General features: G+C 51.0%; 2 long non-coding RNA genes across 2 annotated transcripts; one reads left to right on the top strand and one right to left on the bottom strand.

Moving 5' to 3' along the window:
* The first annotated feature begins 16,570 nt into the window (after nucleotides 1-16,570).
* LOC121105545 lies at nucleotides 16,571-19,645 on the top strand. Its single transcript, XR_005838136.1, has 2 exons — nucleotides 16,571-17,147; nucleotides 18,860-19,645. It is a non-coding gene; the product is annotated as an uncharacterized LOC121105545 (long non-coding RNA).
* LOC103679033 lies at nucleotides 18,280-21,019 on the bottom strand. Its single transcript, XR_572810.2, has 2 exons — nucleotides 20,806-21,019; nucleotides 18,280-19,160 (listed from the first exon to the last, which is right to left on the bottom strand). It is a non-coding gene; the product is annotated as an uncharacterized LOC103679033 (long non-coding RNA).
* Nucleotides 21,020-25,130: the final 4,111 nt, after the last annotated feature.

Genomic DNA, 25,130 nt, shown 5'->3' on the forward strand with positions numbered 1-25,130 from the left:
ACACACACACACACACACACACACACACACACGCACACACACGATTAAAGCAAGAGAAAACCGCAGTCAGCCTGGGGTGTTCCCAGGCGTAGGAAAAACATGTGCGCAGCAAGTACCCAGTGCCATAAATCAAACTGCGGGATCCAAGTCCGAGCCGGGGTCCAACCTCCCGCTCCAGCTGCGTCAGAGGGTGGGCCGTCCTCTCTGTTCCTGCAGCCAGCCATGCCCGGAGGTTCTGGCCCGCTCTTCCGGCCACTCCTGAGGTAGTTGACCCCTTCTAGGGACCTTGAGAGTGCCCAGAAAGGGAGGGAGAGAGGAGAAGCGGGCCGCTGGCCATCGGGATGTTTGGCTTCGCCGAGCCAAGGAGATGGCTATAAAACCTGCCTGTGGCAAGCTGCCTCGATTCCCAGAGTGTTCATGTTGGAAGGGATTGTGGAAAGACACGGAGGTGTGCACACAAGAGCCCCTGGCTAGGGGGTGGGGGTGGGGATGGAGACTCAGACCCGAGATGTGCCGCAGCCCCTCCTTGCCGGATGACTCCAGCAAGTTTCATCACAGAACACGAGACGCTTAGGTTATTCGAGACCCTCCAGGAGACTTTTCCGCGGTGAGATTTTGCTGAATTCCTCTGACAGCATTTAGCTAGTCTGCTTCTCACTGGGCTTCAATTCATTTCAAGAAAGTGGTTACTGAATGTTGATTGCCAGCCAGGAACTTGTGCTGAGCACTGGCTGGGCCAAGAAGAGAAGACATGGTTCCTGTTCTGCTGATGCCAAGGAGCTCGCAGCCTTCCGATGGAAAGCATATCTCTAATCAAATAAACATAGCCCAAGACCACACAATTCTAGAGTGGCAATCCATTCTCCCGGGGGACTGCAGGAGGTGCCACAAAGGAAAGCGAGACCTGAGTGAACGTTTGAGAGGTAAATAAGAACTTTCCAGAATCCTGAAGGCAGAGGGTATGGCAGAAACCAAATCAAAGGGAAGGGTTGGTGGGTAGGAATAGTCATCTATGTGGCTGCAGCATGGAGAGGGACGGAAGGACAGGAGACTAGGAAGACTAGCTGGGGACGGAGTGTGGAAGACCATGTATGAGAGCCAAAGAATTAGCTCTTTATCCTGTGGGTAATGGGGAGCCATTGAAGGTTTCCCGGCAGGGGAGTGACAAAATCCGATCTGCAGTTGAGACCACGCATTTCGGCAGTAAGGCAGAGCCTCTGCGTCAGCAAACAACAGCCCATGAGCCAAATGTGGACCACAGCTTGATTTTGTATGGCCTGGGAGCTGAAAATCTTTTTTTTTAACTACTTTACTGAGAAATAATTTGCATACCACATAATTCACTTATTTAAAGTACACGATTTAATGGCTTTTAGCCTACTCCCAGACTCCTGCAACATTTACCATGGTCAATTTTGGAACATTTTCATCTCTTTGGGAAGAAACCCGACACCCTTTGACTACCCCCTCCCATTTTCCCATCTCACCCCAGCCCTACTTTCTGTCTCTCTGGATTTGCCTATTCTGGGTATTTCCTATAAAGGGACCCTATACTACATGGCCCTTTGTGTCTGGCTTCTTTCACTTAGTATAACGTTTTCAAGGTTCAGTAGTGTGATAGCATTGCTTTTCATGGCTAAATAATTTCCCATTGAATGGACATACCACATGATGTTTCTCCATTCATCAGTGGGCATTTGGGTTGTTTCCACCAAAGAAGAACATGCAGCATGGATATTTGTGGCTCACAAGCCTGAATATCTACAACCCAGCTCTTCACAGACCTGATGTGGACCTTGCGTAACAAGGAAGCCAGCCTGCAATTCAGAAGCCCAACTCAGGGATTCCGACAGTTCCCAAGGGACCATATATGACAGTGGCCTCAACTAAGGGGAAGGACACATGTCTTGGGTGGTAAAATAAACTGGACTTGATTGGATGGTTTGGTGAAGGAGAGAATTATTGAGGAAAACTCGTTTACCACCAAGAAACTGAAATTCAGATGGATAGACTGAGTAGTCCGCAGTGGAGTCAGTGGCTGACGGCAAAGCTGAGCTAAGAATCCAGCTCTTCTCTTGAATACAACACATGGACTTGTGAAATTTCTGATGATCGTTAACGGAGAAGCAGACTAAGCCGGTGGCCTTGACCTTGCTATATGAGGTTTTCACCACTAGGCTAGCCAGCCACAGGCATGCATCCCACACAAGCATGGTGCCTCAGAGCTGACAGTGTCTCCTGGAGCCACCCGGAGTGTGAATGTCTCGTGTGTCCCTCAGAACACCTTTGTGGCTTCTCCTGATCAAGCCCCTTCCTTCCAGGTGAGTGGACAGGTTGCTGTTCTGCTGTCTTCCTCCACCCCTCCAGTCCTGCCTCCAAAGCTAGGAATTGATGCTATGCTCATCTCAGTGCTGGGGTGTACTTCTGCTCAGATACAACGCAGAAGTTGCTGCAGTGTCCCTCCCAAGTTTGCCTGGGAGACAGGACCTTGGCGCCAGGCCGGTCCTTCAGGGGTCCTGAATGAACCAAGACAAGGAGTTTCCTCTGCAGTACTTGTCTCTGGTAACTGTGCCTTCTGATCTCCTTCGACTTCTCTGAATATCCGAAGCATCTCAAATCCAGCTTGGCAAAGGCTCTTTCCCACCGTGCCTCAGTGTACCTCTCCAGCCACACCCTCTCTCTGCTTCTCTCACACTCTCTGTTCCCCAAACTTACGATGCCCCTTTCCTGTGCTTTCTATGTGCTCTTTCCACTTCTGGCATTGTCCTCCCCCACTCCCTTCTCCACCCGGAAAACTCCTGTTTATCCCTCAAAACCCATCCAAATATCCTGTCTCCAGGAAGTCTCTCTTTCCAGCTCTTGTTCGTAACACCGGCCACACTGAATTGTGACATTGTTGTTCTTGTGTCTTTCTCCTCCACCAGGCTGTGCCTTCTGTCTGCCTCCTAGGGGCTCCAGGGAGAGGCTGGCCCATAGTCAGCCCCCTCTAAATATTAGCTGAATGCGTGGCTGAGCGGCCGAGCCGGCACACATTCTTTCCCCTCATCCTTCAATTTCAAGGGGAATTGCATTCGTGAAGCCCCTCTGGGTCTTTCAGAGGAAGCCGCTCTCAGCCTCGCTGCTTTCCCTTCTATTGATCCTGGGATTTATGGCACTATTGTTTCTTTTTATTAGGCTGTAATGGCCTCCGTTAAAACATGTTACATGGAAATAGGCTAATTAAGTGTGTCGAATAAGTCATCATCCCGCAGAGTGGCCAGCCCTCCCCGGGCAGTGCTTGGTGACTCACAGTGGAGGGAGGCAGGGCACAGGGATAGCATGTCCTCCTCGCCCCTGTTTCTCAGAATGGTAGAGGGCCCCCTCGAGGCCAGAGGCTCCCCGCTTTGCTCTGGGCACCTCTTGGAGTCAGGGATTCTGTCCATCTGCATGGGTTGGAGTGGACAGCGCCCATGCTGGGAGACTTGCTTTCTGCTCCTCCGACTGTTCCTTGTCTAGGTCCTCATGGGAAGGGGAAAACTTCTAGTAGCAGGGTTGATGATCGACTCTGGTGGGAAACCCGTTTCACCCACCTCTGTTTGTTTGTTTTCCATCCAGCAACACTTCCCAAATCCATGCTTGTTTGCAGGAAGCCCAGTGGGCAGGAGATGTTCCAGTTCTTTGTTCGAGAGGTGAACGCCTGCCTTTTGAGGAATTTCCAACGGGCCCTTGGGCTAGTACAGACCAGACTCCCAGATAGTGGTGTTTGCCCTTTTAGACAACAAGGACATCATTCTGGGTTCTTCTTGTCCATGAGAGAATCTATTTGATAGAATTCTCATGAGAAAGAGTCCCTCGAGGATAGGGGGCATGAACCCACATGAAAAATTTTCAGTTTTGCTCCACCAGTGGTAAAAGCCTCATTGCTTGCTTGAATCCACTCTTCAAAGCCCAGTCAAGCTCACCCTGTCTTCTCCTTCCTTGAACTTCATGAACATGTCTCAAATACTTAACCCTGTAGGATAATAGTCAGGCTCGGTTCTCCAAGAAGCTTGGGGAACACTGTGTGAACAGAGTTAGACAGGCTTATTTTCTGCAGGACTTCTCAGACCTGTCCGCATGTTAACGTGCATTACGGATCTGCCAGGAAAGCGTGGCGGGTCCCAACTCTTTACTACCCATCCCCAATGTGAGGATCATACATCCTGCCCTTTGCTATGTGATTTTGCAGTGCCTCCCCCTAGACCAGGCCGTGTATGGTTCCAGTTCCCACTGATGCTCAGCTCGGCCACGTGACCAACAGAAGATGGGCAGAAGTGGGGTGTCTCGGAATGGACCTGGCCATGGACACAGCAAGCACCTGCTAGTTTTCTCTCCCATTTTTGCTATTGCCATGAAAAGAGCACACGCCCAGCAGCCATTCTCCCAGAATGCAGCTGATGAGGAGACTTGAAAGCAACCTATAATCTGAAACAGAGTTGGCCCACCCAACCTCTTCCAGCCAAGGAATGAGAAAGTAGCGCTCAGCAGTAACGGCCATGTCAGTTTCTTACTGCTGCGGTTACAAATGACCAGACTGAGTGGCTTAGAGCAGTACCCACTCATTCTCTCACAGCTCCAAAGTCTGTCTCCCTGGGCTAAAGTCAAGATATCGACAGGGCCAGTTCCTTCCGGGGGGCCCAGGGGAGAACCCGCCGCCTTGCCTTTCACGGCTTCGAGGGGCCACCTGTGTCGCCTGGTTCAGGGCTCCTCTCTCTGTCTTCAAAGTGTGTCACTCCAACTTCTGCTTCTGTTATATGACATCTCTTCCTCCTCACTCTGACCCTCCTGCCTCCGTCTTACAGGGACCCTTGTGATTACATTGGGCCTACGTGAATCATCCAGAATAATCGCCCATCTCAAGATGCTTAATTCCATCACATCTGCAAAGGGCTTTTTGCCATAGAAGGTAGCATTCATAGGTTCTGGAGATTAAGAGATGGATGTATTTGGGGTCCATGGTTCAGCTGACCTCACTGGCTGATACAAAAAAAAAAAAGAAAAAAAGATAAAAATATAGAGAGTTTCCCTAAGTTTTTGGGAATTTTTTTTTCCCCACAGAGCATCTCAGAATACCTCCTCCCTCTTTCTGAGGATACCACTTGAAATTGAGCCCTACCCCTATCCTTCGGTATTTCTATTGCTAATTTTTAGTGATTAGTAAAGCGATATCCCATTGCCTTCTGTAGGATTATCAATTCCTGCAGATTCAGTTCGGCCATTTCCTTGGTTTAGAGGTTCTCCTACTTTCCTAATCTGTACCAGAGGGATAACATCTGTCAGCCTGTCTGCATGGTGACCAGCCATACTTTCTCAGTAGACAGCCCTTGCCTTCCTTGTCTGCCTGCCTTTGCCGGCACGGAGAGCTGGCTGCCACGGTGGGCGGTAAAGCCTGGGTGGCTGATAGAGGGAAGGTCTGCCTGATAACCATGTACCTGCTTTCCATCCTCTCTGCCCTTTCTTTTACAGTGTCAGGCGTGCGGCATGCACGGGCCTGTGTTTATGTGCCCTGCAGTCCCCAAATATATGGAAGTCCCCGGGGGAAGGTGGGCAGGAATTGTGTTGCATGGACAAATGAGCCTTATCGCCACTCGGTAGCTGTGCGGCTTTTGGAACATTCCTTGTTTTCTTGGGGCTTCAGTTCCCCTACACGCTAATGTAAGACTAGATTCAGGGCCCTGTGGCCTCTCCCTGCCAGATGCAAAGCCCTGGAGTCTGGGACTCCCCCTTTTCCCACCATGTTGCACAGCCCAGCCTGTGCAATATAGAGCGCCTTAATACTGACAAACATTCAGTGAATAGAACACTGACGCCCCTCTTTGTACCATCTTTTCCGATTTTGCCTTGTAATGGGTTCTTAAAACCAAAATACCCTTCAAAAACCAAAAGAAAAATGGCAAATGATCCAGACTCCGCAACAGACCAGTGAGATACAGTCATGATTATTGGGTCTTTCTGGAAACCTCAAATCCCCCACGTGAAGCATCGGCAGAAGCAAATGCCATTAGTGAGTCCTTTATCACAGATGGAAGGGCAGGTTGCATGCCCACTGGAAAGCTCGGGTCCTGAAACCCACAAAACTCTTTCGTAGTACCTGAGCTTTTCATGCTTAGAAGAAAGATATGTTTTGTGAGAGGAAGATGACCCAAAAAAGGGTTAAGCCCTGAAAGGTTCATTTCCTCCACTCTGCCTGCTCTAGAATCTGGGATAATTCCTGCCATTAATATTTTAAGCAACTAATTTGACATTTTTCCATTTAATTAACTTGCATACATATGAGAACAGGGCTTTGAGAGTACCATGACATTTAAACAAAGTCATTTAAGTTTTCCCATTTCTGGCGGAGCACGGCTTTCTTCTTTGCCTTTTTTCTTTGTGCTCCCTCTCTGTTTTGCATTCCTGATTCTGATGCTGGCTTATTAGCTCAGAGGAGTGACCAAATCTCCCCAAGCAAATGTCCCACAGCTCCAGCCTAGGTGACGTGGGTGGGCCTGGAACTCTGGGCTACGGCTCTTTTAAACTCGATCCTGCTCTTTTCCAGGCCTTTCTACAAATGGCGTTTCAATCAGAGTAGGCTAGTGTCACAGGCTAATGTTTTCCTGTTGCCACACCAACCCCCGGTGGGAGTGGGGGAGGTGCGGCGGGAATGCAAAACATTTATCAAATGTAACCATCTCCACAGAAAAGCCGGGTTTCAGGAGGCAAACAATAGCTCCGTGACGATTTTCCCTTCCCAATGACAAATAATTGCTGTCATATCATCAAATGATTAAGAAATAAAGGAAAACAGACAAATGGAGTGTATCCATTGAGGGATGGTGTGGGGGTCCGGGGAGAGGCTCGCTCAATGTTCCGTAATTGAAAAATTGCACCCTAATTAGCTCCCACCCCGGAGGATTCACGAGTTCTCTGCGCCATCCAATCCGCAGCCCGCCAAGTCACAGAACTTGCAGCCATGAAAGTTTACTGCTGGTTTCAGAAGGGGCTGTGCAGTCTCCAAACGCATCCAGCGAGCGAGGCTCATCAGCTTGCCCAGCCCTCAAGAAGGAGTCATTACTTCATACTTTCATCTGCCATAATTAATCACAGATTTCTCTGCCTATCAACAGCGCCGGCTGCTCTCCCCAGATGAACCTGGGCACTCATGCCTCCGGCTTATCGGCGGTGGCCAGCCCGGCCGGGCTCACACCAGGTCAAGGGAGCTGCATTCCCAGGATGTAAAATGGCGCCCCCTCATCCCAGGCACCAAGGCAGAGAATGGGGCCTGCATTTAAAATGAAATCCCGCTGCAAACCAAGCTCAGGGGACTCTGGACACATTCCTGGTCTTCATTTCCACCCACGTTCGGGATATTCTTTAGGGACTTCTAACGAGGCGGTCAGGAAGACTCGCCCTGTAAGAGAGGCGTGTCTCCATTCTCTTCCATTCCCTCCCTCTGGACCTGGGGTTTAAATCCCAGCTCCATGACCTCATTAGCCGCATGACCTTGGGAAAGGGACTCGGTCTATCTGAGCATGAGTCTTTCCTTTTGTAAAATGGAGATCATAGGACCTACCTTTCAGAAGTTAAGATGGTGATGGGGGGGGGGCATGGCCGAAGGATCTGGGTGATGGTTGCTAGCAATGCCTCACAATCCCTATATGGAAAGGGGGGAGGGTAATGATCTTACCTCCCCACTAGGATTTTAATGAGGATTGAGTAGAGAGTGCGTTACGTGTATGTAGAGTGCCTGGAACAAAGTTGCTACCCAGGAAATATTTGAACTGAATTGAATCATACATAATTGGTTCATTCATTCATTTAATCCATCAGCTAATAGCTGTCGAATGATTACTTTTTGCCAGACACTTGGTTAGACATAGGATATACACCGGGGAGTGAGACAAACTTGAATCGTGCCCTTGGGAGCTTCCATTCTAGGGGGAGAGCGCGATGAAAAATAAATTTAAGAAACACGACATGCAAGTTGTAAAAAGTTCTATAAAAAAATAGACAAGAACACAGATAAAAGCTAAGAGTTGGCAGTGATTTTTAAAGGAAGACCAAGAGGCCAAAGACACAAGCATGTGAGGAATGATAGGGAAAAGCATTCCAAGCAGAGGGAACAGGCTGGCAAAAGCAGGATGAATCTTAACATATTCCAGGAACTGAGAACAGGCCAGGAGTCGGGCCATTAGAGCACACGAGCCCAAATCTCAGTGATTTCAGACAATACAGGTTTATTCCTTCTTCTTGTCAGAACCCATCAGGCGTTTGGTGGGTGGTCTTTCGCTCAGTTATTCAAAACCCAGGCTCCCGGCTGTCCCCTAAGGTCTCCTTGGAGTGGTCCATTATATCCTCGGCGTGCAGCCAAGAGCAAAAAGAAAAAGCTCTTGGGACACTTGGGGGCCGAGGCCAGAGGAGATGTGGGTCACTTGCACTCATATCTCATTGATTGGAGCTCAAAGACCTGGTCCTGCCTCCCTGCAGAGGACCTGGGAGATGGTATGTCCCTGTGCATGGAAGGACAGTAACAGGTTGGGAGAACACACAGTGAGTGAGGAGAGACAGAAGCTGGGTTGTACAAGGCCGTGGAAACCAGGGGGGGAAGTGTGACGTTCATGCAGAGAGAATGAGAAGCCATTCCAGGGCATTCCTCACATGCCTGTTTAGATCTTACTTGTTGAGAATGGGAAGCTAGTCAAAATTCATGGCATGACCGAATTTATACCATGAGAGGACTTCTCTGGCTGCTATGAGGAGAACACATCTGCAGAGGGCAATACTGGTCCCTTGAAGGTGCCTTGGATTAAGGTGATGAAGAAGGGGATGGACAGAAAGCGACAGATTGGAGAGACTTCAGTCCCCACAGAACTGGCTTCAGCCTCACCGACTCGCCAGCTCGCAGGTGCCTGTTGACCTGGGGCTATCACGCGAGGCTCCAGAAGATGAGAGAAGACATGAAAGCACTGGGTCGAGCAGCTGGCTGTGCAGAGTGGAGGAGTTCCAGAAGTTTCCATCTGAACCAAAAGCTTGGTCTTTCTCCTCGCTGGCCCTCTGGCCCAGGGCAGCCGCAGACCCTCCAAATCCTGCTTCCATCACAGTGAGAGATGTTGACATTCAGCCCACCTGGTTCCCACCCGTCCTGGGGCAGGCAGCTGGGGGCAGCTGGGTTGAGGTGGACAATTGAGGAGTGTGACCACTCACAGAGCACGGGCTTCAAGTAGTTCCATTTAATCCTCCCGACTGGGCTGGGAGGATGGACGGAGTTACTGTTGACTCTCTGTTTTACAGACAAAGAAACAGACTCATGGCGCTCCCGTGACTTGCTCAACGGTACCCTATTAGTAAGAGCAGCAGGTCTGAACACAGGTCTTCCGTTGGCTTCGGTGCAACACGGCGGAGTGCCCCACTGGCAGGCTGTGTCTAGACTCACACAGAGGCCAAAAGTGAGTGAGGATCTGCCTTAGAAGGCCCATGCTTCCTGCCAGTACGACGGTGGACTCCTCGAACTGCATGCTGCCCAGCCAGTCCCGTGGGACACCAGCGTCCCCTTCTGCGAAGCCTTTGAACAGGTCCCTGGCTTCTGAACCTGGCGGATCTTCACAATCACCGGGGAGTCTTTAAATACACGGTGTCCTGAGCTACCCCAGACGTAGTGAAGCAGAATCCCAGAGATGATGGGAACCAGTCGGCTGTGTTTTGAAATCTCCGCAGGTGCCCGGTGACCCGGTGCTCGGATAAAAGCACTGTGGCCTCGTCAGCGCGCATAGCGGTGGGCTGGGCGAGGCACAGGGAGAAACTGCTATTACCTAGTGAATTGGTGACTGAGTCAGGCGTGGACGAAGGGTCTCCTGCCTTTCTAGTCTCTTTTCCGCAGGACTGCCCTGATGCTCTGAAGAGGTCATGGGGACGTCCAGCCTTATCGGTGGTCCAGAAAGGTCAGAGCAGGGCAGGAGCTTTAAGGTTATCTATCCAACCCAGCGGTTCCCCAATTTCTGTTGGCGCAATTGCATTGGAGCCCCAGAAGGCGCATGTTACAACACAGCCTCCTGGCCTCACTCTGCACCTACTGTACCAGCGACTGTTCAAATATCCCTGGTGATTCTGCCATCAGCCCTGTGTGGAAGCCACTGATCCAGCCTTCCCATTTTACAGCCAATAAAACTGAGGCCCAGAGAGAAGCGATTTGCCTAGAATGACGTAGCCTATCAGGCAAGTTTCCTGGCTCAGTGTACAGCTCCTTCCACCAGCCCTCACTCATCAGAAAGCCCGTCCATCCGCACATGGGGGCAGGCGGTGGGCCAACAGCAGCAAGAGGGGCCGTTGTGTTGAAAGAGCTGCCTCAGGTTTCCTTCGCTGATTATTGATGCTGCTTCTCCCTTCCCTTCCCGGTACTTCCCCTGTTCATCCTAACGTGATCAATTACTCACAGGAATGAATTACGCACACAGCCTACAGTCTATTAGGTAATCGGTGATGAGCGGGCTCAGGGAGCCAACAGTCAAGGCGGGCTGTCTGGAGCGAAGGCCAGCAGAAGGGACAGCGTGGGCCCAGTGCAAGGAGGAGTCTCTAAACAGATAAAGCCCCAACCGTCTGGCAACGGGTGAGCCGTCTGGGCCCCCAGAGATGGACTCGCAGGCCAAACTTGAAAACACATGTTTGGAACAACTGGCACTCTGCCTGGGGCTGCAGCTCCGCGGGCCGACCACCAACCGCCCTCCCCAGCTCCCACGGCCCCGAACCCCCAGGAGGCCTAGCTCCCATCCGGGGATGCTGTTAACACAGAGGAGGGCCGGGGGACCTGAAACTGCATTTCTCACAAACTCCTGGATAATACCAGCACCGCTGGTCAGAAAAGCAAGGCCCTAGCAAGCAGTGTGGGCAGAACTGGGTGGTCAGCCAGCTTGTTCATGTTAGGTTGTCCCAGTCAGCTCCTTCTGCATTTGCTGCATCCTCTGCGTGCAACAGCGTCCTTCCCTTCTGGAACCTGCCTAGAAAACTGTTCCCCATGCACATTTTGGTTCAGGCACGCCTGTTCTCTAAAAGTCTTCCTTGACCCCCTCTGGCCCCAACTTAGAGCAGACGATACTTTCACCGTGCCCCGATCACTCTCCATTATGGCAATACTTACTCTTGTGCAAACAGTTCGCCCACTTGTCACTCAATGGCCTGGGATCTCCGTAAAAACTGTACCAACTCTTTTGTTTCTCCATGGCCCAGCCTGATAAGGCTCTGCTAGCCACTGGGCACCAGAGGGCCTGGGAACTTTACAGAGATCCCTAAAAAAGTTTGAGACCTGAAAACAAAATTATTGGATCAAAACACGAAGGAAAAACTTTGCAATAGAAATTAATAAAATTTTAATGAAACGTCTCCAAAACAAAATATTACATCAACCACATTAATGGTTTCATTTAGCATTCATAAAAATTCATAAAAATTTCATTATATTTGAAAACGATGGGCAGATTAGCTTTTCTCACTTTGCAAGAATTCTTGAGTACCCCCATAACTGCTGAGAAATCAAAGCCAGGCATAGATCGAATGAATTACGTGCAGCCGAATCATTTCAAAAGCGAAGTTATAAAAATAATCTTTATTTTTCTTTACAGAAAAAAAATACACTTAATATGGAATATGGGTGAATTGCAATATGTGTGATGTGTGTGAGTTGGAGCTTCCAAAGCAAGTGTGTCTAGGTCTTAGAAAGTCTGAAAACAATCTGGACGACTGGCCTGAGGGAAGCATGCGATAGATTTCTCCCAAATGAGTGGATGAATAAATGGCAACCCAAAGTGATTCTGAAAAGTGTATAGGTGGGAGGAAGGGAAGAAAAACAGGGCAGAGAAATATATAAAACGTAAGCCAAAGTTTTAAGACAACAACAAAGGAAGTCCTTGTTAGCAAGAAATCCTAGCCCCGACTGGAGGACGGAGGCAGGCGATATCGCCCCCTACTGGCTGGAGGAGTTGTCCACACACATTGGCTTCATTTATTGATCTGTCGTTGTTGCTTCTCCGATGCCAAGAACATCAAAGCCCTTTGGATTTCCCTCAAAGAAAGAAGTCAGTGGTCCCTGAGGATCAGCTTCTGCCTCCCTCCGGGGAGGGGGCTTGAGGGGAGCTGTGTCAGACATCCTGAAATGGATCCAAACCCATCTTGAACCTATTTCTACCTTCCTCCCGAACCACCTCTTGGTTAACGTGTTCCATATGTTTCTTTCCCTGATGGAAAATAGGCTTTGCTTTTATTTTAAAGGGCAGCATTGAAAAGTCTGGGGGACAGGGCTTTGTTCTAAGACAAACAAGATTTGGGGAGTTCTTCTAAGGGAGCAATCAGAGATAAACAGGAAGAATTATATCCAAGATGTTCACTACAGCATTATTTATAATAGTGAAAGAGCGGAAACAGAATAAGTGGCCAACAACAAGGGGATCTACCCACACAATAGAAGGTTACACAGCCATTAAAAGTCATGTATTTTCAGATCACTTTTTTTTAAAGATCTTATTTATTTATTTATTTATTTATTTATTTATTTGAGAGAGAGTGAGTGATTACAGAGGGAGAGGGAGAAGCAGACTCTCCTTGGAGCAGAGAGCCTGACACCGGGCTCGATCCCAGGACCCGCAGATCATGACCTGAGCCAAGTTTGACGCTTAACCGACTGAGCCACCGGCGTCCCTGAAGATTATTTTATAGAAGTATCCAACCTTCGGTGAGCCCTTCAGAGGCTCCAGGCTGCACTGTCTGTGCTTTACAGGTCTTACAACAGCCCCGAGAACAAAGTACACTGCTTGCATTATCTCCGTGTGACATGAAGGGACACTGAGGCCCAGGCAAGCCAAGGTTGCGCCGCTAGGCTGGGCATTGCACTGGCACCCCAGGGCTGCACCGTGACGTGATGGGCTGCAGGATGCTGCCTCCCTCTCACACAGATTCACGGGGTGTGGAGGCAAAGCGGTGAGTCCCTCCCTGGATCTTCGGCCAGCTGTCACGAAGGAGGGCAGATCGGGCTGCAAGCAGAGGTGTGGTGGGGACTTGGCCAGGCAGCTCTCACAAGGAGTGCTGACAGAGGTGGAAAGAGCCCAGGTGAAATCCCAGAGATGGCAGCATGGGGGGGGGCGGGGTTTAGCTAACACGGACAGGGTAGGGACGGCTAGCACGTCAGGTGCAGTGTAACCGCACACTGGACACCAACAAATACAGCACGGGAGACTGGGCTGAAGCCCTGCATGTGCACCAAAGCAGGGACAGCAGTTGTCGAAGCTGCTAGCATTGGTGAGCACGTCCGCACACCGTGCTGAGTGCTTCTCCGGGGCTCTCGTTAAACCCTGAGGACCACTACCTGTCTTTGAGCTATCATCACGCCCATTTCACAGGCGAGAGAACTGAGACCTGGCAAGATTTGAGTCATTTGCCTGAGATTTCGACCAGTAAGCGATAGTGCTGGAGTTGAAGTGTGTGGTGCAGAGGCCACGTGCTTGACCACTGCGCCACCTCTCCCCTCCCGCGGGGCGGGGGGCCTGCCACACACAGGGATAGGAGCCCACGTCCGCCCCCAGCAGCCCATGCTGCTTGCTGTTCCATCAGCTACAGCTGGCCTTCCTTGCTGTTCAGGGAACCGTACTGCAGGCAAATGAGGGCAAAGCCTCCTGGGTTACGAGAACCCCCAGGAAGCCCAGCTTCTGGCAACACGAGAGAGGGGAGAGCGGACAGATCCCTCCACATTTGGGGAAAACCACCAAATGGTTTCTGGTTCCTCAGGCTAACGCTGTGTGAAGTCCAAGGGGAATCTGAAACAAAGGAACACCGCAGGCCCACCCCAGAAGTCCTGGGCCCCTCCTCAGCCCCAAGGGGCCGGCTCCTCACTGGGTAGCCTCCAGCCCTAGGGCCTCAGCTGCTTCCTCCAAGAGCCCCCACTTCCTACCAGACCCCTGGGCTCTGAGCCTGCTTCCCAAGCCTGCAGCAGAAGGGCCCAGCCCTCCCACTCCCCAAAGGCAAGCTCCTCTCAGACTCTTTTAATGGTCTGTGTTCACCGTCCACAATAGCAAACATGGGGATTTTTCTGGGTTTCCTTTTCATGGTCTAACTCCCTTCCTGAAGAGGTAAATGGAGGTCTCTGTGGATTCTGGCTACTGTATGCCTGGAGGTCAGACTCGCCCGAAAGCCCAGTGATCCACCCTCCCACCTCCCTGGGGTAAAGGTCTCCATAGAACAGAGAGCCCTTGGGGGCCAATCTAGCACCACCACCCCACTCCCCCACAAGCACACCCCCCAGCAGACCCACAGGAGCAGATTCTGGAGACACGCTGTCTGGAGACACCCCCTTTCCTAGCCACAGGCCCCCTGCCCTGAAGCCACTAGTCTGCCCTCGGGGCTTCTCCACAGGGCCTGCCCCCAAGACCCGCGCCCGGAGGGAGAGCCTGTCCTCGGCCTCTGCAGGGTGTTTGGCGGTGAGGAGTAGGACCAGGCAGCCAGGCCCTCCTCTACCAGAGAGATCCAGCCCGAAGATGGAGAGAAGAAAGAGGAAGAAAAGCCGTGAGACTGGGAGGAGAGCCACAGGCATGACTCCACAGTTCCTGATTCTAGTTCCTCCCAGGTGGGGCTGCAGTTTTCACCCCCGGGTTTTGTGAAATACAGCCGTATCCTTTCCACAAGGTCATCATTTTGCTAGGACTACTGCAACCTGCCATCCCAGACCCACTCACAATCGCCATACGGGTGACCACGCCTGATTAATCCTTCCTCTCGTGCTTCTGAGACTTAAATAGCTCCCTGCTACAAACAGGATCAAGTCCAAGTTCCCTAACACAGCGTTCAAGTTCACTGTCTACCTCCTGCAGCCTTCTCGCTCCCCATTTCAGATTCTGTGTCTTAGCTGGACAGCACTGCTCTTGGCTTCCCCCTGCATGCTTTAGCTCATTCTGTTCCCTTCGCCTGGCATTCCCTATGCTTGCGTCTCTGCCTTGCTAACTTGGACTCTAACTTCCCAGGCTGGGTAGAGGGGGCTCGTCCTCTGGGCTCCCCTATGTCCTGGCCTCGCTCAGCCTATCAAAACTCAGACCAGCCTGTGTGGTAACTGGCTGCTTTCTTGTCTTTCCACTGCACTGTGGACTCTACAAGGGCCAAGATCACAACTTCTTCTCTGCTCCCCTGTGCTGTGTTCCATGTAAATTATCCCATCCTTCCAAAGATTGAGTTCCAAGAGAACATTCAGGTCCCCTTTCCCAATTTGAGAGAGGATGAAATTGAAGCTCAGAGAGGTTCATAGTGACCCCGGGTCACAGAGCTAGGCCTGAATTAGAAGCAGGACTCTGCTTCAAACCCTGTGCCCTTCCCACTACACCCACCATTGATCAAACCGCTCTGGCCCTCCACCGTGTTGACACCATGATGAGTTTCTTTGATCATGTGTATCCCATTTGGGGCCATCCACTCTTCTGAGCTCCAAGAAGACTTCCAACGTGCACCCTGGGATCAAAATTTGGAATTAGGCTCCCATGCTTCACTGACACCCTCATGTAGGTGGGTTTCTCACCTTGATGCCCTTGTGTGTGCTGGTCCTTCTGCCCATGTTCCCCCACGAGGATCTTGCTCCTTATCCCCACTCCTTCATCAAGTGTCCCCTCCTATTGGAAGCTTTCCAGCAGCCTTCCTGAGCTTGGTGCTCATTGCCTCCTTGCCTCGAGCACATTGAACTTTTCCATTTCTCTGAGACAATCCCTGGCTACCAAGCAGAGCTTGGTCCCTACCCATTTGCTCATGTCTGTCTCCTAATAGACAGTGATCACTATGTTATTCAGATTCTAGCCAAGAACCTGGTTTGTAATAGGTGCTTAATTGAAGTGTGTCCTGAGGAAGAGGCAGGGAAAGGATGATGTTTGCAAAGCATTTCACATTGAGAAAGCCCACTAGCCCCACGATGGGGGAACAAGACTTAACCCCATTTGATTTCTCTACAGCTTCTAACAAAGAGCTGGGAACACGGTAAAGAATCAGCTAGCATTTTCAGACCAAATTCTACATACCGCAACTTTCTTCTGCATTTGTGCTGATATTTACAAAGCATTTTTGCAAGCATTGACTTACTTCATTTTCATAATAATCGTTAGGGGGCTCGTCCTCTAATCTTTTTTATTATTATTATTTTTTATCGAGGAGACACTAGAATAAGCCCCTGATCCCAGGCCTTACCTGGTGGCAGCCTATCCCAGAGCACAGACCCCTATCTGAAGTCAGAATCCTGCAGCCTTGACATATCCACGTACGTTAAGGGCATGCTTAACCACTCGTGGTCCATGCAGAGCATGGTTATGGGATGCTTATGGATACAGGGAATCCTTAGCCAATAAATGGCTGTGCTCCCAATATCAGTGGCCCAGAGCAGATAGTTCAGCCTCCCTCTGCCTTGTCATTCCGTTCAGTGGCTCTGTCCCCTCCCAAGCCTCCCACCACAGAGAAGGTCCCATGGCTTCCCAGTTCCTGTGAACGAGGGTGGAGTGTCAGCGCCTCTCAGATGTCAGCTGACAGGCAGAGCCAGCACCACATCCCTTGTGGCCTCACTTCTTAATTAGGCCTCCACAGTGTTACTCAGCTGTCCCCTTAGCCCCTCCGGTTTCTAGGAGCATAGCCATGCCGCCGAGCCACCCCAATCAGTAACGCAGGACCACTGCCCCTGAGGTCCACTCCAAAGACCTGCCAGAGGGATGAAGATGGCGTTCCCGGGAGCACCTGCCATTGCCAGGTCAACCTAGGTCTTGAGCTGGACCCCTCCCCCAGCTCAAGTCCGGCTTTCCCTGTGCCCCCCACTGAGCAACAAACAGCAATGTTCAAAGCATCCAACCACGCCCAACCAACCCTCTCTCTCCAGGTTCCCCTTCGAACTTACTGTCCTCAGAGCTGCCTTCCCAGATGGGGAAGGTGTCACATGACAGAGCTCAGAGGTGGCCACACACCGGGAGCTTCCAGATCTCCCTCGCCACAGAGGCTAACCTTCGGTCAACTGCCTCTTCTCTCAAGAGAGACACCAGAGTGGCCGCCAGCAGAGGGAGAGGGACTGGCCGGCTGAGACCTGAGTTGGAAGCCTGGCTCTGCCATCAAATTGCTCTGTTTGTTTGGGCAAGTGGCCCCATTCCTCTGGGCTTCAGGTGGCTCTCCTCCCGGGGAGGGTGGTGGCTTCCTTGAGCTCTCCATTTCCTCTTTCCTTCCAGGCCTCTCGATAACCAGAAACTACAGTTCTGCGGCAGGGATAAAGTTTAGGGCACTGACAGTAAAGGTTCCTCCCTTTCTGCAAAAATAACAAACCCACAATAAAAATAGCAGTATTTCTATTTAGTAACTGCTCACAGCACCCTAGGCGTGTTTCCTTGCACAATCTCATCTCATCTTCACAGAAACACTGACAGGTGCGTGTTCCTATTGCTCCCATTCTAATGATGGAAAATAAATTCTCCAGAAAATTCTGTGTTTCGTCTGTGGACACACAGCTGGAAACGGAGACAAGCTAGATCTGAAACGGGGCAATTTATCTGCAGAAGAAGAACACGTTAGAACTGCATTCTTTTCTTTTCTTTTCTTTTTTAAATTTTATTTATTCATTTGACAGAGCAAGAGACAGCCAGTGAGAGAGGGAACACAAGCAGGGGGAGTGGGAGAGGAAGAAGCAGGCTCCCAGTGGAGGAGCCTGATGTGGGGCTCGATCCCAGAACGCCGGGATCACGCCCTGACCGAAGGCAGACGCTTAACGACTGAGCCACCCAGGTGCCCCTGAACTCCATTCTTTTCTGCATCGGTCTGACCAGCTCAGCTTTTCCTTCCCCATAGAGCGTTTATAAAATTCGATCGCATCCTTGGGCACAAAGGAGAAATTTTTTGAATTTTAGATTAGAGATTTTATAGGTCACAACCTCTTACTATAATTCAAAATTTTCAAGTAAAAAAAATAATGCGGCTGAAAATATTCTTAACTATTTGGGAATTAATAAACACAGTTCTAGATAACCCATGGATCAAAAGAAATATTAAAATGAAAATTAGGGGTGCCTGCGTGGCTCAGTCAGTTAGCGTCCAACTCTTGGTTTCAGCTCAGGTTATGATCTCAGCATCCTGGGATTGAGCCCTGCGTTGGGCTCCAGGCTCAGTGGGGAGTCTGCTTGGGATTCTCTCCCTCCCTTTCCCTCTACTCCTCTTCCATGTGTGTGCACGCTCAATCTCTCTCATAAATAAATAAATAAATCTTTAAAAAAAAACTAAAATTAAAAACCATCTAGAAACAGATGAAAAGGGGAACATTTTATTTCAAAACCTATGGGATCCCAAAAAAAGCTCAGCTAAGGGGGAAGTTATGGCCCAAAACGTCTTCTTATTAAAGAAGAAAGACTAAAAATAAAGGAGCTGCATACACATCATAAAGAATTAGAAAAAAAATCAGCAAACAAAAAAAGTACAAAATGGGAATTGATCAGTAGCTGAAATTAATAACACAGAAAATAAGAGAAAGGGGGTACAAAACACACGAAACAGGTGCTTTGAAAGTAGAGTTGGCGGGCGAGGCCAGTGGTATCTCGGGACAGGCGGGGCCCCCCCGCTCCATGAGCACCCCCCTCGTGCCCAGCCAACGGGTCAGCAGCTGGCTCCTGGCACTCGGGGTCCGCCCCTTGGGCGGGTGGCTTCCTCCCACCTGGCCAGCGCGTGGCATCGTCTGGCGGTTTGACTGCCCACCCGAGACTCGTTGGACTGGAGTCGGGAGCATTTCCTCCCAGAAATAAAGCTCCTCCGTCTGGGCTTATTAGGCAAACGAGTCAGTTTTGTGTTTTCAGCAATGAAAGCTGCTGCGGTTTTGTTTTCTCTCTGTTGCCAGGAGTCAAGAGGAAGTCTGTGGTTAGACATCTTCGGGTGGAGACGTACACAAACACAGCGGCTAGAAATGAGCTCCTCGCATTCAGCCCGCCCTGCCCGGTGGAAGGAGGCTAATGAGACTGAACTCATGGAGCAGGGGGAGGTGGGGAGAGACACGGAGGAACGCCCAGACCTGCAGCAGCACTCACCCCTCCTCTCGTCCCCGCCTGGCCTCTGCTTCCCATTCTGACAGTGGAATCCTGTGGATTCATGTTCTCTTCCAAGGATGAGGCAACCCGGTTTTCCTTCACTCGGTCCAGAGGCTGAATTTAGAAGATCCCCGTGAGTTGGGCGCTGGTCTCAGGAGAGCTCTCCATAGCAGAGCTGTGGCAGGTGCTTCTGGCCGCCAGCACTGCGGGTCCCAGCCTCTCCCTCTTTTCCATTACAACCCAGGACTTGTTCCATGGGGCAGTGCACCCCGCCACAGGGGCTCACACCTCCAGCCTCCCGTGTCATCCAGAGGCTGGCCATTTGACTGCAGTTCTGGCCAATGAGCTATTGCCTTTCCAAGAAGACTTTCCCGTTCCTAATATAGGTGCCATTCCTCCTCCATCTCCCTTCTTTGTCCTGCCTGGGACTTGAACGCAAGCCTGGAGGTGCGGCACCCATTTTGGGGTGTATAAGGTAGAGCAGAACCGGAAAGAGGCCAGGGCCCTCAGGTAATGACATCACCTTCTGCCCTGCCCTGCGCTGCCCACCCCCATGGGCTCCTTCTGTCAAGGGAGAAATAAAGCTTCAGCTGTTAAAACCACTTGACGGTTCTGTTACTGCCTGTGAATGTATTCCTAAACAAGACCGCTAGTTTTTGTAGGATTTTCAAGATATTTTCACCCCGTCTTCTTATTGGGTCCTCACAGAAATTCTGCAAAGTGGATCAGTGTCTTTCTCCCCATTTTCAAATGATGAAATGGGCTCCATGGATGTGATGAAATGAGTCAGACGGAGTCAGGGTTCAAACTCCAGGACACTGTGCCCCGGTCCATTGCTTTCCCCAAAAAAATTCCTTCTTGCCTATAAGCAGTTCAGGGCTATCTTCGCCCTCACTATGCTTCACCCCACACACAGAAAGCAGAAGTGCCTCAGGACCCAAGGAGCATGTGACCTGAGTTGGTCCCACCTGCTAGTGCCAGGAGTTGACATACTCTCTTATTTGAAAATCCATCACTTCCGATCAAAGGATCTGGGTTCAAGTCTCGGATTTCCCCCTTAACTTGCTATGTGCTCCTAGGCAGGCAAAATCTCTGAAAATCTCCCTGCCCATCTATCCCATGAGAATGTCAGCCCTTCTCCACCAGAGGCTATGATCATAAATTCAGAGATCTATGATGATATATGATATATGACAATAAGCTCGGAGATAGTAATCTCTAAGCACTCAGGATGTCAGGGAGAACACTTTGTGCATGATAAAACACTGATGTCCTTATTATGGGGCTGTTATCGTGATGACTTTGGTCTGTCTCCAGGCTGTGACTCCTCCCTCAGCTCGTCCCTCCTTGTGGTTGATGTGTAAATTACAGATCTATTTCACATGCCTTCGTGACCACTGGTCACCATTTGTCAACCTCCTGGGAGCTGAGAACATTGATCTCGTGAGCATGCTCCCTTAAGAAAGGATAATGTTAGTGTTACAAGACCTACGTGCTCATTAAGTGAGGCTATTTTATTTCATAAGTTTTTCACTTTCTTAGCGACCAAAATGTATCCATTCATCCACCTTCCAAAAAAAAAAAAAAAGAAGAAGAAGAAGTGGACTCTATGCTGGAGACTCTCAGGGTTGAATGGGACTTAAAAACCATCTGGTCCATCCTACCCTCCCACACCAAGCCCCCCCCATTCAGGTGGCATCTCATCTTCATGCCCCATCCCCCCAAAATCCCTAATGGGCATCTCACCTCTACTGCTCACCTTAGAGACAAGGAGCTGGCTGCCTCCTGGGGCAGTCCATTTCTCCTGTGAACATTGTCTGTTAGAATACTCTTCCCCCAACAGACACTCCTTGGCAGCCACAAGGATGTGTTCTTGGCAAACCTCTAATACTGTGCACACTTGACTGTGTAGGATGATGACTGGCAGAGTCAGTGGGGGATGAAGCAGCCCACGTGAGGTGTTACCAAACAGGAAGTGCCATCTGTGCGGCATGATGACAGGCAGGGAAAGCGTCAATCAGCCGCCCTGGGTGGCTCCGGAGACAGCTTTTTCCCTCATCACATTAAAGAACTCAAGAATAGCAATTACTCAGTTAATTCTGATGCTCTGAGCGTTTGCTGGGACAGGCCAGGCGATGCGGCAGTGACAACATGGAAATCTCAGGGGCTTCATGTAATGGCAGTTGACTTCTTGCTCATAGAAGGTGCAGTGTGAGCTGGGAGCACCCCCCCCCCGCCCTCTGGAACACAGGGCCTCCAAAGTCACTATGGCAGAAAGGGAAGAAAGGAGGCACATCAACTCTTAATTGCCTTGCTCGAAGCCTTGGTCAGCATGAGCCGCGGGCCCCAACCTACCTGCAGGGGAGGTGGGGAAGTATAGGGGAGGGGTGAGTGGAATGTGTGGCAGGTGCTGTCTCTCCGGCCTGCCTCCCCCTAATACATCTCAGGGTATGCCATGAAAGAAATGAGAGTCAACCCTGGGAAGAAAAGGTGCCCAGGGCAATGGAAATGAGCCACACAGGTGAGGGAGGCCTTTTGGGGAAGGGCCTCTGCCTACTGCTGGTCACTCAAAGTGGCCGTCACGTGGCAGTCTAGGTGGGATCTGTATGCCTGGGTGGCCAGGCTCTTCCACCCACGGTGACCATGTGCTAATGCAGCAAGGACAAGCTTGGCATGTGGAGCGCTCCCAGCTGCCCCATCATCCCTCCCATCGCTATGTTTGCCACATGCACCCCCTCCGAAACCGTGGTCCTGGCCTGCTCTGCTTCTCCTCGGCCAGCTGCCATCAGAGCTCCATCTTGGCCATCCTGGGTCCGGGGAGGATCGGAGGGGACCAACAAGGCTGGAGAGACCCAAGAAACGGGGGAGCATCCTGGCTGGCTCAATCAGTCCTGGAGCCCCCCCACTTTGTAGGGAGGCATGTGGGTCAGCAGTAAAGGGGAAAGAGAACTGAAGAAGAACAAAGAGGGGGACGAGGAGGAGGGACAAGAAGACGACAACACGGATGTTAAGTCCATGTGTGTCACAGAGATGCAGGAAGTCGAGAGCAATGGCGACTGGATGCTGGGAGGGTCTGGGGCGCCTTGGGAGAGTGAAAGTTTCTAGAGAAGATTTGAAGCACCAGATAAGGAGATAGAGAAGTAAGCAGGGACCTCATCCTTTTTTATGTCTCAGAGACACGTGCAGGAAGCCTGAAAACCCTCTTCTTTTGCTTGCCGGATTGTGCCTCTTTGTACGTGATTTCATGTAGAAACTGGGTCATGAGGAATCCCCACATTTACTCGGGTTACGTGAATAAAAAATCAAAGTGGACCAAGTAGCATATTCCAAAGGCAGGTAAGGCAATTGCATAGAAGTCAAGAGGGGACTGTAATTGTTCAGAAATATATGCATATGCTTTGGTGATGCCAGGAGATGGGGAGAGTGTTGAAGACCAGCCAGGAGCTGCTCCCCGCCACCCCCCACCCCTGCCGCTGTGTCAGAGAGCCTGGCAGGTTGTCAGCACCCCTTTCCCTGAAGAAGGGTCCCAGGCCTGAACTCCATCTGCTGGATGAAACTGACTTGGGAGTAGCCACCCCCCCCCATTGTATCTGCATTTGCAGAGGCTATGGTGACATTAGCTTTGCTGGCTGCCACCTCCCTCTGTTGACTCATAGGAGACTTCCTGTCAACTAAAAACCCAGCATCTTTCACTTGTGCTGTTAACCCAGGTATCCCACATCCTGTGTGTGTCTGGTGGGTATTCTGAACCCCAGTGCGAGCAAAGGTCTCCATTGCCCTTCACCTTGGTATGCGTTCATTTGGGCCCAAGGTTCCTTTCAGCCCTGTTGAAGCCCTTTTCAAATCCTGACCCTCACCTCCGCTGACATGGCCACCTTTTCCGCTTTGCCACATGCCGCTGGGTGACGAGGCCGTTCAGGGCCAGGGGCGAATCAGTGCCTCACGCTCTGGAGTCAGACCTATGTGGGTTCCAAATCTTATTACATCAATGGCTGTGGGAACTTGGGCAGGCCACTCACCCTCTCCTGGTCTGTGAAAGGGGTAATTAATACAGCCTATCTTACAGGGACGCCATGAGTCATAATTCCATTCTAGTTATTGGTAAGTGTTGAACAGGAGGCGGCCATAGACGGGGTCTTGGCCTGCCCCATCCGGGCTCCTCAGTGAGGCTCATGGACCTAGATTCCTCCATTGCACTTACGCACGGGGATATATCATGGGGAAGAGGGCCAATAGTGCATGAATTTTCAAAATAAAACTTAAGATTTCTGAGATATTTCCTATCTACCTCTAGCACAGGATCCTCAACCCTGCAGGTCCAAAGTCACTCTCTGCCCTTTGAAAGCCACCCTACTAGACAAAAGAGGCCCAAAAGTTTATTCAGATTCACAGAGACCAAATGGCGCTTCCTGGCCCCCTCAGCACTCCAAGGAAGATGTCCAGCCACCTCAGGCTTCAAGAGCTGCCCCTTCCCCTGGGGTGCACAGCTGCCCCACACCACCTTCTCCCCAGTTCCCGGAGCTCTCCCGATGTTCAGGAGGAACTGCCCCAGCAGCAAGCCCACTCCCTGCCACAATCGAGGGTCTCAGTTGTGGCTAGTCTGACCTTGATCTTCGGCCCCACTCCTGGGCTGGCAAGGCAGGAAAAAAAGCACAGGACTTGGAGAAAGACACGCCAGAATTCAAATTCCACTCTCTTTCGCCAGCTACCAGTCTCAGGCAATCTCCCACCCCTCTCCGAGCAGACCGGCCGAGCTGCAACTTGGGACCATTAGCAGGACCATCCTCACTGGTGGTTGGAGAAGTGACAGGGCAGGACTGGCTCCTCCTGTGTCCTCACCCACCCTCCCCCACCACCCCCCACTCTGCCTCAATTCCTCCAAAATGTCAGATTCTCTTTCCTCCTAATTTTTTGCCCACAGGGCACAGCATAATGAGAAATGAAAATAGCCAGCCATCAGGAGACCTGACTTGGAGTCCACCCAACTCGCACATGATCTCCAGGTCACTTACATGAACTCTGCCTCGGTTTCCCTTTCCTTATGACACAGACTGTCATAAGGGGACTGAGTTAGAGATCGATGACATCAGCCTCCAGGTCTCATGCCTGCTGGGTGCCAGTCACGTCACAAATGTTGCGTGTTGACCTGAATCCAGCAGCTCAGGGAGGCGTTATTCCATGAGAGGGACCGGGCACAGCACCAGGAGCACAGGCTGTACCAAAGACGGCTTGACCTCATCCCCCTGCTCTCCCTTCAGCCACTTTGGAATCTAACACAAGTGACTCAATGTCCCCATGCCTCAGTTTCCCCTCCGTGACTAGGGTGGTTATGAAAATTAAATCAGATCCTTCACACAGGGGCTTCCCCCAGGGCCTAGCACATGAGAAGACCAGCATGAGGGGTTCTCCCAGAGGATGTGAGGTGTCAGAAACCTGCATAAGGTCCCCAGTGCAGGACCATGTGGCTCCAAGACCGTGCCCCAGTCCTTTGCAGAACGCTGCCTGTATGTGACTTTGGAGGGCCTTCCAAGAGCATCTCTGGAGCTGACCCTGGAGTTGGTAGGCTGGCAGCCTGGTGCCTAGGAGGAAAGGATGTCAAGGGAGAGGCATGAGGCTCTGAGGAGCTAAAGCTTCTTCCCACACATGGCAAACCACCAAGACCCCAGCAGGGTGGGAACCCATAGAGAACACACACACACACACACACACTGAAGGAGCATTTCCTCAGCTCCATCAGCAACAGGGCTCCATCCCAGGGCCAGAGCTGCTGCAAACAGAGCTTTGAATCAACAATCCCATCCACACACCTGCTTGGGTCCCGGCCTCTGTGGGGTGTTGTGATGGACACACGGAAGAATGCTCTCCAATGTCATGTTCATTGAGCACTTGCTATGTGCCAGGCTCTATATAAGGCACTGTGACTTTAGAGACAAATAACCCAGGGTCACCAGATTCACGTAGGAGACTTGCTCATGACCCAGCACAGAATATGGACCGAAAGATGAGTCTAAGAAACTCTTAGCAGTACAGGGGACATAAGCTGAGTCTTAGAGTCCTCAAGTGTTATCATCATGGGGACAAGGT

Source organism: Ursus maritimus, unplaced genomic scaffold, assembly GCF_017311325.1.
Source record: "Ursus maritimus isolate PB19 unplaced genomic scaffold, ASM1731132v1 scaffold_27, whole genome shotgun sequence".
In the NCBI taxonomy this organism is placed as follows: Eukaryota; Metazoa; Chordata; class Mammalia; order Carnivora; family Ursidae; genus Ursus; species Ursus maritimus.